At 39.5% G+C, this 11,604-nt stretch overlaps 1 protein-coding gene across 3 annotated transcripts in view; it reads right to left on the bottom strand.

Annotated features, from left to right (window-relative positions):
- Positions 1-9,779, bottom strand: part of borcs5 (BLOC-1 related complex subunit 5) — an 89,362-nt gene extending 79,583 nt beyond the window's left edge. The window contains exons 1-2 of one of the 3 annotated variants that reach the window (XM_043709462.1): positions 9,546-9,751; positions 8,853-8,933 (exon numbers count right to left, since the gene is read on the bottom strand). The gene's annotated coding sequence lies outside the window, so the exon portion shown is untranslated. The other 2 variants (XM_043709463.1, XM_043709461.1) reach the window with 2 other exon arrangements.
- Between the last annotated feature and the right edge of the window lie 1,825 nt (positions 9,780-11,604).

The raw sequence follows: 11,604 nt of genomic DNA, 5'->3' as shown, positions 1-11,604 counted from the left end.
GATTTTTAGACCTTTTAGCTTTTCTAGCACTTTCTCTTTTGCAATGGCTACTATTCTCAACCCTGCCCCCGACTCTCCTTAATTGTTAGGATATTACTCATGTCTGTGAAGACTGACACAAAGTTCTTCAGCTATTTCCTTATCTCCCATCTCTAGCCTTCCTGCATCAATTTGGAGCCGCTTAATTTCTACTTTTGCCTCTCATTTGTTTTATGTATTGAAAGAAACTTTTACTTTCATTTCTAATATCACTAGCTAGCTTACCTTCATTTTGATCCTCTCCTTCCTTATTTCTCTCTGTTATCCTCTGTTTATTTTTGTAGTCTTCCCAATCTTCTGATTTCTCAGTCCGCTTGGTCACTTAAAAAGCTCTCTTTTTCTTTTATACATTTCCTGACTTTCTTTGTCAGCCATGGCTGTCTAACCCCTTCCCAGATAATCTTTTCTTTGGGATGAACCTCTGTACTGTGTCCTCCATTATACCCAGAACCTCCTGCCATTGTTGCTCTACTGTCTCCCCCACTAGGCTCTGCTTCCAGTCGATTTTCGACAGTTCCTTTCTCATGCCCCTGTAATTGGCTTTACTTAACTGTAACACCATTACATCAGATTTTGCCCTCTCTCCTTCAGACTGCAGACGGAACTACACCATATTATGATCGCTGCCTCCTAAGTGATCCCTTACTTTAAGATCTTTTATAAAGTCTGGCTCATTACATAGCACTAAGTCCAGAATAGCCTGCTCCATCACAAGCTGTTCCAAAAAGCCATCCTGTAAGCATTCCACGAATTCCCTTTCTTTACATTCACCGACAACATTGTTCACCCAGTCCACCTGCATATTGAAGTCCTCATGATTATCGTGACCTTGCTTTTCTGACATGCCCTATCTATTGGCACGGTGGCTGTAGCTTCACAGCGCCAGGGACCCAGGTTCAATCCTAGCCTCGGGCGGCTGTCTGTGTGGAGTTTGCACATTCTCCCTGTGTCTGCGTGGGTTTCCTCCGGGTGCTCCGATTTCCTCCTACAATCCAAAGATGCGCAGGTTAGGTGAATTAGCCATGCTAAATTGCCTGTAGTGTTAGGTGCATTAGTCAGAGGGAAATGGGTCTGGGTGGATTACTTTTCGGAGGGTCGGTGCAGACTTGTTGGGCCAAAGGGCCTGTTTCCACACTAGAGGGAATCCAATCTATGTCTTGGTACATCTTGCACTCCTGGTCCTGACCACTGCTGGGAAGTCTGTACATAACTCCCATTACAATTTTTTAGCCTTTGTGGTTCCTCAACTCCACATCATCTGACCTATATCATTCAGTGCCATAGATTTAATCTCATTCTTAACTAACAAGGCAACACCCCCCTTCGCCTATCTATTTGATAAGTTGTAAATCCTTGAAAGTTTAATCAGAGACAAGATTAGCTACTATTTATTAAAAAGGATTAAAGATTATCAATCTGGATTTCTGAAGAATAAGACTTGTTTGAAAACAAAACAAATCATTTTACACAATAATAGAAAACATTAACAAAGATACACGTGATTCGTGTCTTTCAGAAGGCTTTTGAAAAGGACCACATAAGCAAATGGTTGTGAAATTACCATGTAACATGGGCAATCATAAAACAATAGAAAAACCAAAAGGAGAATTATGCAAAATACATTCACTCAAGCTCATTAATTTAATGATGCAATTACACAAAACAAAATAATCAGGAATGAACTGTTCCTGTATTTAGTTTGTTTGGGAGAGATGAATTATATTTTTAAATTCAAAACACGGACCTGATGCTCATGAGATTTAACAAATTGAAGTCACCAGACGTTAAAACATCATTCATGGGGAATCAAGACTTAAAAAGGGAAAAATGCAGGAAAGTGGGCATGAGGGATATCAGATCAGTCATGAATGGTGCAGCTGGCTCAAGCAGCCAGATGGCCTATTCCTTTTCCTATTTATGCTTTTGTAGTCTTATACTTAATACCTGCCTAGTGACATCACCATGTTCACGCAAACCCAACTACAGAAAAATGATCCAATGTTCCGATAAAATGTCACGGAGCTAAAACACATATGCTGCTTAACCTGTGTACTTCCAGCATTTTCCCCTGTAAAATTATAGAAGACCATGTTTGCTTTAGCATTTTCAGTTCATCTGCCAACCAACCAACCAGGCATTTGGGAGTTAGAATACAACAATTTCCTATTGAAATGATTCAAATTCCTTTCCATTAGTCCTGTTTTATCTTGTTACATTGCTTTTGTGCTGTGGAATGCACGCTGAAGATAGATGGCCCAAATTTTTAACAACAACAAGGAAGCCCTCACTATTATAATGGGGTAAAGTGGGTAGAAACTTCATTTAATTGACATGGTCAAATGCCAATCAAGAAGCTACTTTCTGAAAGAAGTCCTGCTGCTCTATAGAGCATGCTGTAACAGTGTTCAAGTGATAGATTCAGTACTGCAGCATCTGCAATTCTGTGAATATGTGATACTTAACCAGAGACTCTGGACTAATAATGGAAGAGTGTGAATAATGAGCACCATTTATTCATCACTGACGCCAAGTTTCAGACTATAATATGTGGTTGTTAAATGTTATACTGTTGAATAACTGTTTTTGTACAGTTCAAGTCCACACTTTTTAGTAACAGTTTTTTTTTGAGTGAACCACACAATAAAAACAACTTATATCCCACTGACTACCAGCTCTCTATATTTATACAACCAATCCACACTCAATTAACTTTTAGTTAGCATATCCATCCTCACTCCACTCGGTATGAACTATCCCTTCAAATCTTTAGATGATAATAATATTATATATGCTGTTTGCCTAGTAAAGAAAATATGTCTGAAAGATCTTAGGAAAGACAGCACTACCATTCTACAATTGGGACTGTTCAAAAAAGGCACACGGTTGTGAAAAGGTTGTAATTCTGCCCTATTTGGCAGTCACAGTAACAAAATCTCATGTTTGCATATTTACAAACAAAAGCATAAGTTAAAAATAAACATTCAACACAGCTACTGATTTAATGCTACTGCCAAACAAAAATTGGTTTCAAATTTGTTCAATTCTTACTTGACAATTGATTCAGATTTTAATTTAAGATTCTGACACATCCTCTATTAGCTCCTGGTAAAAGGACAAACACATCCAAATTGCGTTGATTTGTTTTAGCTAATACAATTGCTTCAAGGAAACAGTTTTCAATAATAAACAATACCTTTTAGGGCTTCAGACAGATTTATTTTATATAAATATCAACATCTGGTAAAACATACAATCCATTATAGCAACAATTGGTCTATGCCTCCACTCAAGAAACAAAACAAAAATTACATACAGGAATTATAATTGCAAAAATGTCACATTTAATTTTATTTAGTCAAATGTGTGACAGGTATGAAAAATCTAAAGAATCTCCCAAGCAAAATTGAGAATTTGATACCTGGTAATCTTTGGTCTGTCTTACAAAGAACATACTCAACTGAAGAGATATACAGCACATAGCTTGTTCCAGGCAGGTCAAGAACCAGATTTTATTATTTTTAACTTATGCTATACAGTCAAATGAACACAGCGCTGGTAAATTTACTAGCTGCTGCCTAGCTAAGAACAAGCTTGCAGGGTTATCTGAATTTGAGTCAGAAAAATCTCAGATTTCACCTTCAAATTCCAATAGCGACTAAGATGGCTGTCACACATTAACAGTTTCCCTTAGCCCTGCAAACATATCTAGTTTAAATATTAAATTGTAATCTGGTCCTGAACTTTCCTTATCTCCACTTATACCCCAAACACATCCTAAATTACCCCTTGGGAAATAGTTACAAATAGTCCATTAATAATTTAAAAGCACATGTTTGAGGTCTAGCCTGCATACACCATGAGTTGAACTACAAGCACAAATTTTGTCTTGAAATCTGAGAGGTCACAGAAGATGATGATGCAAAAAGAGGAACTAGCAGTTAATTCATTGCATTACAATCATCTCTCAACAAACAGAAAAGTAGCTAGGAATGGATATTTTTTCAGGCTGGAGGACAATTTACAATGGAATTCCTCAGGATTAAGTGTTCTGACCCTTGCTTTTCTTGATATACATTCATGACGTAGACCTTAACGTATATTGCATTATTTCAAAATGTGTTGATGAAATGAAGCCGAGAAGCATCGTGAATTGTGAGGTAGATAGTGTTGGATGTAAATTTGCTCACTGAGCTAGAAGGTTCAGTTCGTCACCATACTAGGTAACATCCTCAATGAGTCTCTGGTGAAGCACTGGTGTTATGTCCCACTTTCTGTTTACGTGTTGAGGTTTCTTTGGGTTGGTGATGTCATTTTGGGTTCTTTGTCTCAAAGGATGGTAAACGGAGTCCAAATCTATGTGATTGTTGATAGAGTTAGAATGCCATCTTCTAGGAATTCTCATGCATGTCTCTGTTTGGCTTGTCCTAGGATGGATATGCTTCCCCAGTTGAAGTAGTGTCCTTCCTCATCTGTAAGGATATTAGTGATACTGGGTCATGTGTTTTTGTGGCTGAGAAATCAACGGACTATGTTCATTGGGCACAAGCAATTTTCTTCTGGTCTTTGTAGTTCTTCAGTGCTGCAGTGTATAAGGGCTCATTGAAATAATGTCCTAATTTTAAAAGTCCAGATTTGAGATAGCCTAGGGAATCCCTTGTGGACTCAACCTGTAAGCTCCTCTTGGTTCATCCAGAGATTGTACTCTTTGGTAGTCTGGAATTAAAAAATGTCTTACAGACAGTTTAGTTTAAATTTTAGTCTCCCTCTTTATCTTCCGGAGGCTGAAATATTACCATAAAGTTGTATTTAAACTAATTAGTCTCGAATTAAAAATGCTTTCTTTTCAGGGTTGAGATTCAAATTCAAATAGGACGTTAAGATCTGACTAGTTAGAATTAACAGTGGGGCAGTCACTGTCTGATACAATAGCAAGTAAGTTAAAGCTTCATCAATATTACCTTTTACAGAGTTTGCATTTCATAATCAGTGATGGCTACTCAAAATCATCATAAAGTCCCAAAACGCAATTAAATTCAATCCATAGGAAGTAAGCACAGAGAGTTAATTTTCTACTGGCTTCGGCAATCTCAGCGCCAAAATGGTCTCACTCTCTCTCTCGTCCTTTTGAACTCTCAGGTCAGGGACTGCAACAGAAAAATATTTTTCCCTCTGTCTGCCTAGCTTGCAAGGGTAATAAGAATCCATTATAATTGACAGGATCTGACCGTTAATTACAAGGCTTTTGATGATACAGAGTTTCAAGGTCAGAATCAAACACTGTCATTAATTTCACAATGGAACAGCCATGAATGTCATCACTCAGTGTCTTGTTTACACAGATTCATTGATGTTAAGGCAAATGTTCTAAATTGCCTTTGAGCATCCAGTTATCACTCAGTGAGAGCAGATGTTTTTATCTTCTGCATATCCTGGGTTCCCCCCTTTTGTGGCCTGACACCTCCCTGCCTGAGCGGTTTATTTTCTAGTGTGCAGCAAATGTGATCTACAACTCAGTATTAAATTTAGTCTAAATGTTTAAGGACAAAAGTTTTAAGGCTATAGACTTTCTCACTAATGCTTACAGTTGGTGCAACTGTCTGTGTGCTGGGTATCCTCTGGGAGTTCATTGTCTTTTGGTATTGATTCTAATGCTGCTAAGAAATCTTTTTTGTCTGTGTCTCTGAAGTTGTAATTTAATCCTCTTACTAAGATGGCTTTTTGAGCGTCTGTTAGGGGTCAGTCTGATAGGTTTTTTTTAAATTCAGGCTTCTGTGTTGTCTGTGGTGTGCTTTTGTGCGAGTTTGACTAGTTTTTCTGTAGGCCTAGTTTTTTTCATTTACTGTGTTTGTCGCTGCCTAATGCCCATGGCTTGTTGTACTGTGCCTGTCCAATCATGGTCTGTCGCTTTAGTGAGTAAAGATTTTTGGCGTGAAATTTCCCCAGTTGTATTTACAGAGTTGGTTGTGGGCATCATTAATAATTTCTCTAAGCATTCTGTGACCGTTTTGTTCTGCTATTCATTTGGCTAGCGAGGTGTTAAGGGGAGGTTTGTATTTAAGACATTTAAGTAGCACCTGTTTCATTAGGCATTCGTGCAGAAGTACAGCTGTTTGCAGGTACTGTCAATGCACTGTCAGATGGCATTGATTTCCCATCTTCAGGCCGGTTTTAGCGCATTGTGTCCATAAGTGCTAGCGAGTTTTGAAAAGATTTAATCGCTCAGGTTGAGGTTCTGGATGTAAGCTTTCTCACTGAGCTGGAAGGGTTGGTTTCAAACATTTCGCCACCATGCTTGGTAACATCATCAGGTGGACAGTGCAGAACTTCAAAAAGGGAGTATTATCAGATTGATCTTGTTCACAGATCAACAATCAGAACCAACTCTCTCTGCACCTGGGATCCACACTGGTACACTCTACAACGAGCAAATGATTCAGCGAGGAATTCCAAATTCTGTTCTTTCTTCCTCTAACCTGGAGGTACTGAGCCTATTTGCAGCAAATGAATTAACACAGACTGCAATCAGCTGTGATCAGTACAAACTGTGAAGAACTTTGTGACATTTGCACTCTCGATCGTTTAACTCCATTAAGAAAGAGAAGGGAATGCACTAATGTACCTAACCATCAGGGCAGTCCACACTGGTGGCAGGGTTTGACAAACTCCAAAAAGGGTGCAGGAGCATAGGGACCTGGCTGTGAGTCCATAAGTAAACAATGTTTGCAAGTTGAGAGCAGCTAATAAAGCAGCCAGTATCCTCAGCTTTATTAATAGGGATATAAAATACAGAGCAAGGAGGTCATGTTGAAATTGTACAGGGCACCAGTTCAGCCTCAGCTGAAGCAATACATCCAACTGTGGGCATCACGCTTTAAGCAGGATGTGAAGGCACTGGAGAAAAGATTCATGACAATGGTTCCAGTGATGAAGATTTGGAGAGCCTAGAGTTAATATTGCTTTTGATGAAAAGAAGAATTGAAGAGAACTGAAACAGATATTCGAAACCATGAGAGGTACGGACAGAGTAAACTGTTGCAAAAGGATTGACCACTTTTTCTGTTAAAGCCACTCACCATCCTGACTTGGAAGTATACCACCAGGTCAAAATCCTACTATTCCTTCTCGAAGGGCGTTGTGGGCCAACTCATAGAATGTGGACTGCAGAGGTGCAAGAAAGCAGCTCACCACAATCTTCTTAAGGGTAACTGGGGAGAGCTAATAAATGCTGGCCATCCCATGAATGAATAAAAGAGACAGAAGCCAGAGATTTGAAGTAATTGGCAAAAGCAGCAAAAATCAAAATGAGAAAAAAAAAAGTTTTCATATCATGGCTGTTTGAGATCTGGTATGAACTCTTGGAGTTCACTGAAGGCAGATTGAATCAATGCAGACTGTATCTAAAAAAGAAGGATGAATGCACCAAACTATGGTGAGAAGACAGGGAGAAAGGGACTCAGGGAATTCTTCAGTGAAGTGTTGCAGACATGATGGATCTAATGGCCTCCTTCTGCACTGTGTCAATATTTTGTTTAAGCAATAACACAATGACAAGTTTTACTGCTTGAATTCAGATTACAATTGTTTCTCTGTTGCCCAAGGTTCCTCAGAGGCATAATCTGAAAAAGAATGAACACAAAGCCAAAACAGGAAGAGATTAGCCACAAGGAGGGCCTGAAAAGGAGCAAGTAGGAAATCAAAAGGGTGTAAAGGAGGCACTTTCAGTCAATACTGCAAGAAAAACAGGGCACAAGGAAAAGGGTCAAGTTGGTGTCTGCAGTGAAGCCCAGATTTGGAGGATTGCAGAGTTTGGGGATGGTGTAGAAATAGAGGGGGTTAAAGCAGTATGATATTGGTAGGAGCAATATTCCACAACAAAAACATCATGACTAGAAACCAATATGGATCAGCAAGGACAAAGTAATAGGCGCATGGAACAGTAATATAACCAGAGTTGAGTTTTGAAGTTACTGATTTCCAAGAAGCCACCAAGTGTTGGAGTAAATCATTCTGAAGGTGACAAATGCACAAGTTAGGGTTTTAGCTGTGACTCTGCTGATACAGGATTAGAGATTTTTGTGGTGGAGAGGACATTAGCACCAGAACCACTGTTCAGTGTTAAGAAGCATGCCAAAAACTGGTGAACGGTTTGGTTCAGCCAGAAACCACAACCTGGGGATGGTGTTAATAGTAGCAACCAATAGGAGCAGGGTTCATGTTTGGGCAGGAGTCCATCAGTTCTACCTTCCCAAAGAAGAAAATTATATTTGAAGATTTAATATTGATCAAACAGTCTGACCACACAGAGGCAACAGGTCAAAAGTGTGGCACTGGAAAAGCACAGCCAGTCAGGCAGCATCCAAGGAACAGGAGAGTCAACATTTCCGGAATCAGGATGAAGGGCTTATGCCCGAAACGTCAATTCTCCTACTCCTCAGATGCTGCCTGACCAGCTGTGTTTTTTCAGCACCACCTTTTTTGACTTTGATCTTTCGTATCTGCAGTCCTCACTTTCTCCACACAGAGGTAATGCTGGAATCAACACAGATTGTGGAAACACAGCTGGTGTCTTCTTTGCACGTAGGAAAACAGAGCCGAAACTCTGTGGGTGATGTCACCAAGAAGCAGTTTGTGGATGAGGCACAGGAAAAGGTCAAAGATAAGTTCTTATTGACTCTGGAGATATTACTACAGCTGCTGAAGGGAAGTCAGTGTTGGAGATGGTCTAGTACAACTGAGGTGAAACCAAACAACAGCAATCGTTTCAAAAGTGAATGATAAAGAAAACTACTGGAAGACAGCCTGGTCAGTCATACCAAAGGATGCAGTTAGGTCTAGGAATAACTTTACTTCCTTATTCTTGATCTCCACCCACTTCCTCTTTCGAACAGAGTCACCTGATGTACAATGGAGGATGAAACGTTTTTAAGTGATCCAAATGACAACAACAGACACATTGCAACTCTAATATGGTTGACTACACATATGTTGGCAATCTTTCATATTAATTCCATTCTGTCATAGTACATGCAACTTTATCTTGACAGACTTACATTCATTAAATGTGGTGCTACTACGTATTAGTAACCAGCTAAATTTTACATTCTATGCAATAATTCAGATCCATACTATAAAAATCCTAAAGCTATCTCCTATAGTACCCTAAAATATACAAAACATTGAACAAATTTGCTTTCAAAAATGTGCAAACATGAGTAATATTTCTGAACAAACCTTTCAAATTCCATGCTTGGATATTTAAGATATTTCAGTATCACTACCCTTCAACATTAAGTGTTTGATCTAAGTGATTTTCAATACAACCTACAATTTAACACTTGCATTATTATCACCCCCCCATAACCCACAAGACACACACAAATTTCACAAAACTAAGCTTAAATTTAGCCTACCGGTGCTCTAATAACTAGGCCAATTAATTACAAAACCATCCAGCCATGCATCCACTCACAATAGCTTTACGTGAGGATGAAAACAGACTATCATACCTGGAAACTCTCAAAGCCAGTAAGTTTTATCTTTTAAAACAGCACACGCATGGATTCCCGTCACAGATCACAATAAATTAAAGTGCCTCTCCACACCATGCGGCCTGCTATTTCCGCAAAACATTCAAAATACTCTCACTCTCTCTCTCTCTCTCCAGCTGCTCCTCAGCAAACGCACGAGCTCTCCGGGTAAGATTCGAATTGGAACGTACTGTGGATACACCAAACACACTCCTGCAGCAATCCCTCCCACTAAATGTAATACAACGTGTGCAATAACTGCTCACTTCCGGGTCACCCTCCACCCCGGAGACAGAATCTGCAAGTTGATCATGACTCTCTTGCTGTAACCACCGTCAATAAAATCGATATTTATTTGCGTGTAACGGGTGTAAGCATTTGGTTTCAGTGTTGCCAGGACGTTAGGAGTCTCCTAAGGGTCCGGCATAGCAACTAAGTGCCGTCCTTCGACGGAAACATTAAACAGCTGAACAAGAACTGAGTGATGTCGTCGCACTTTGTGAACACAGTCATGTTTCTTGGTTGACTGCTCTCCAGCGTTTGCAATACTATATCTCCTTCTACTTATTTTGTTCTTTCAAATTAATATCCCAATTTAAACCACAAGTACAATTGAATTGAATTTATTGTCACATTTCCCGAGACACAGTGAAAAGCTTTGGCTTACGAGCAATACAGAGCTGAAAATGTGTTGCTGAAAAAGTGCCGCAGGCCAGGCAGCATCTAAGGACCAGGAGAATCGAAGTTTGACGAATGTCGACGAATGAAGAAGGGCTCATGCCCGAAACGTTGATTCTCCTGCTCCTTGGATGCTGCCTGACCTGCTCTTTTCCAGCAACACATTTTCAGCTCTGATCTCCAGCATCTGCAGTCCTCACTTTCTCCTGCGAGCAATACAGACAGAATCACAGATTTGAGTAGCATAAATAATTAAATAATAGGTAAACAGCAGCAAAAACACAAGTACAGGCAAATGTTAAAAGTTAAAGAGTCCATTCAGTATTCTAACAACAGTATTTTCTATCGAGCTCCTATCACTGTCTGATTCAGATGTCTCTCTTATAGGATTCACATCAGTCACCCAAGGGAGCAGACCAAACCGGGACACGAGACCGGTTGTAAGGTCATGTGGCGAGCAGTAGAGAATTGTGTGAGATAACTCATCAAAGCTCATGGAGAGAACATTCCATGAAACTTCCTAAAATTGACATAGCTAATTCTTGGTAAAATTCAACCAGTCTCTATTTCCAGAGCAGCCAGATGGTGTCCAGTGCCTGCAATACAAGACTCCCATTGCATTCAAAGGTAAGTTGAGCCTAACTTTCTTACATCACTGGAGATCAACTCAAAGAGTTCACTTCAGCCCTGAGTGAAAAAAATCCACCAGTGGGCTGGTTGGAAAGGAGTCTGTGAGAAACAAAAGCTCACTCACTTTAATAATTTCAGTCCGAGACAAATATCTGAATCCGCCATTTATTTATACACCTATAGGTGGGTGCCCTGTCTCATTACCAGGTAAGGTAATGACAAAATGCACACCAAATCCAACAAACTCTCGAAATTTATACAGTTTGAATCCCCATATTTTTCCTTATTCCATTGTCTGTTCCCTGCTTCGCTTACGTCACTCATTTCCTTAAGACTTATCCCACAACTTCTGTTTATCCTGTCTTGTCCGTGACAAACTCTTATCTCTGACTCCCATAAGGGTGTTTGACGTCAGTCTATTATAGATTATTGATTAGGCATATCTATTCTTCTATCAGCATCTATTTCCATCCAGAGGCCACTGTGACCTCTTTGATTAGGGTTTGTTCCTGTGTCCCCATGTAAGGGGGAAACAGATGCTTTCCTGTTTGCCCATATATCCACCATTGTTCTGTAATCCCGTCTCATGCTTTCTTTTTGCTGAATATGTATTTTCTCATTCCTATTCTGTATCAGAATTTATACTTGCAGAAATAACATTAATTCATTTATATCCCACAAACTCATTTACAAAGGGTCTAAAAAAGTAATAATACAGTAGTAAACAGAC

The sequence above is a fragment of the Chiloscyllium plagiosum genome, chromosome 19 (assembly GCF_004010195.1).
Source record: "Chiloscyllium plagiosum isolate BGI_BamShark_2017 chromosome 19, ASM401019v2, whole genome shotgun sequence".
NCBI lineage: Eukaryota > Metazoa > Chordata > Chondrichthyes > Orectolobiformes > Hemiscylliidae > Chiloscyllium > Chiloscyllium plagiosum.
The sequence above is the reverse complement of the archived record's forward strand: the minus strand, read 5'-3'. Positions and strand labels throughout refer to the sequence as shown.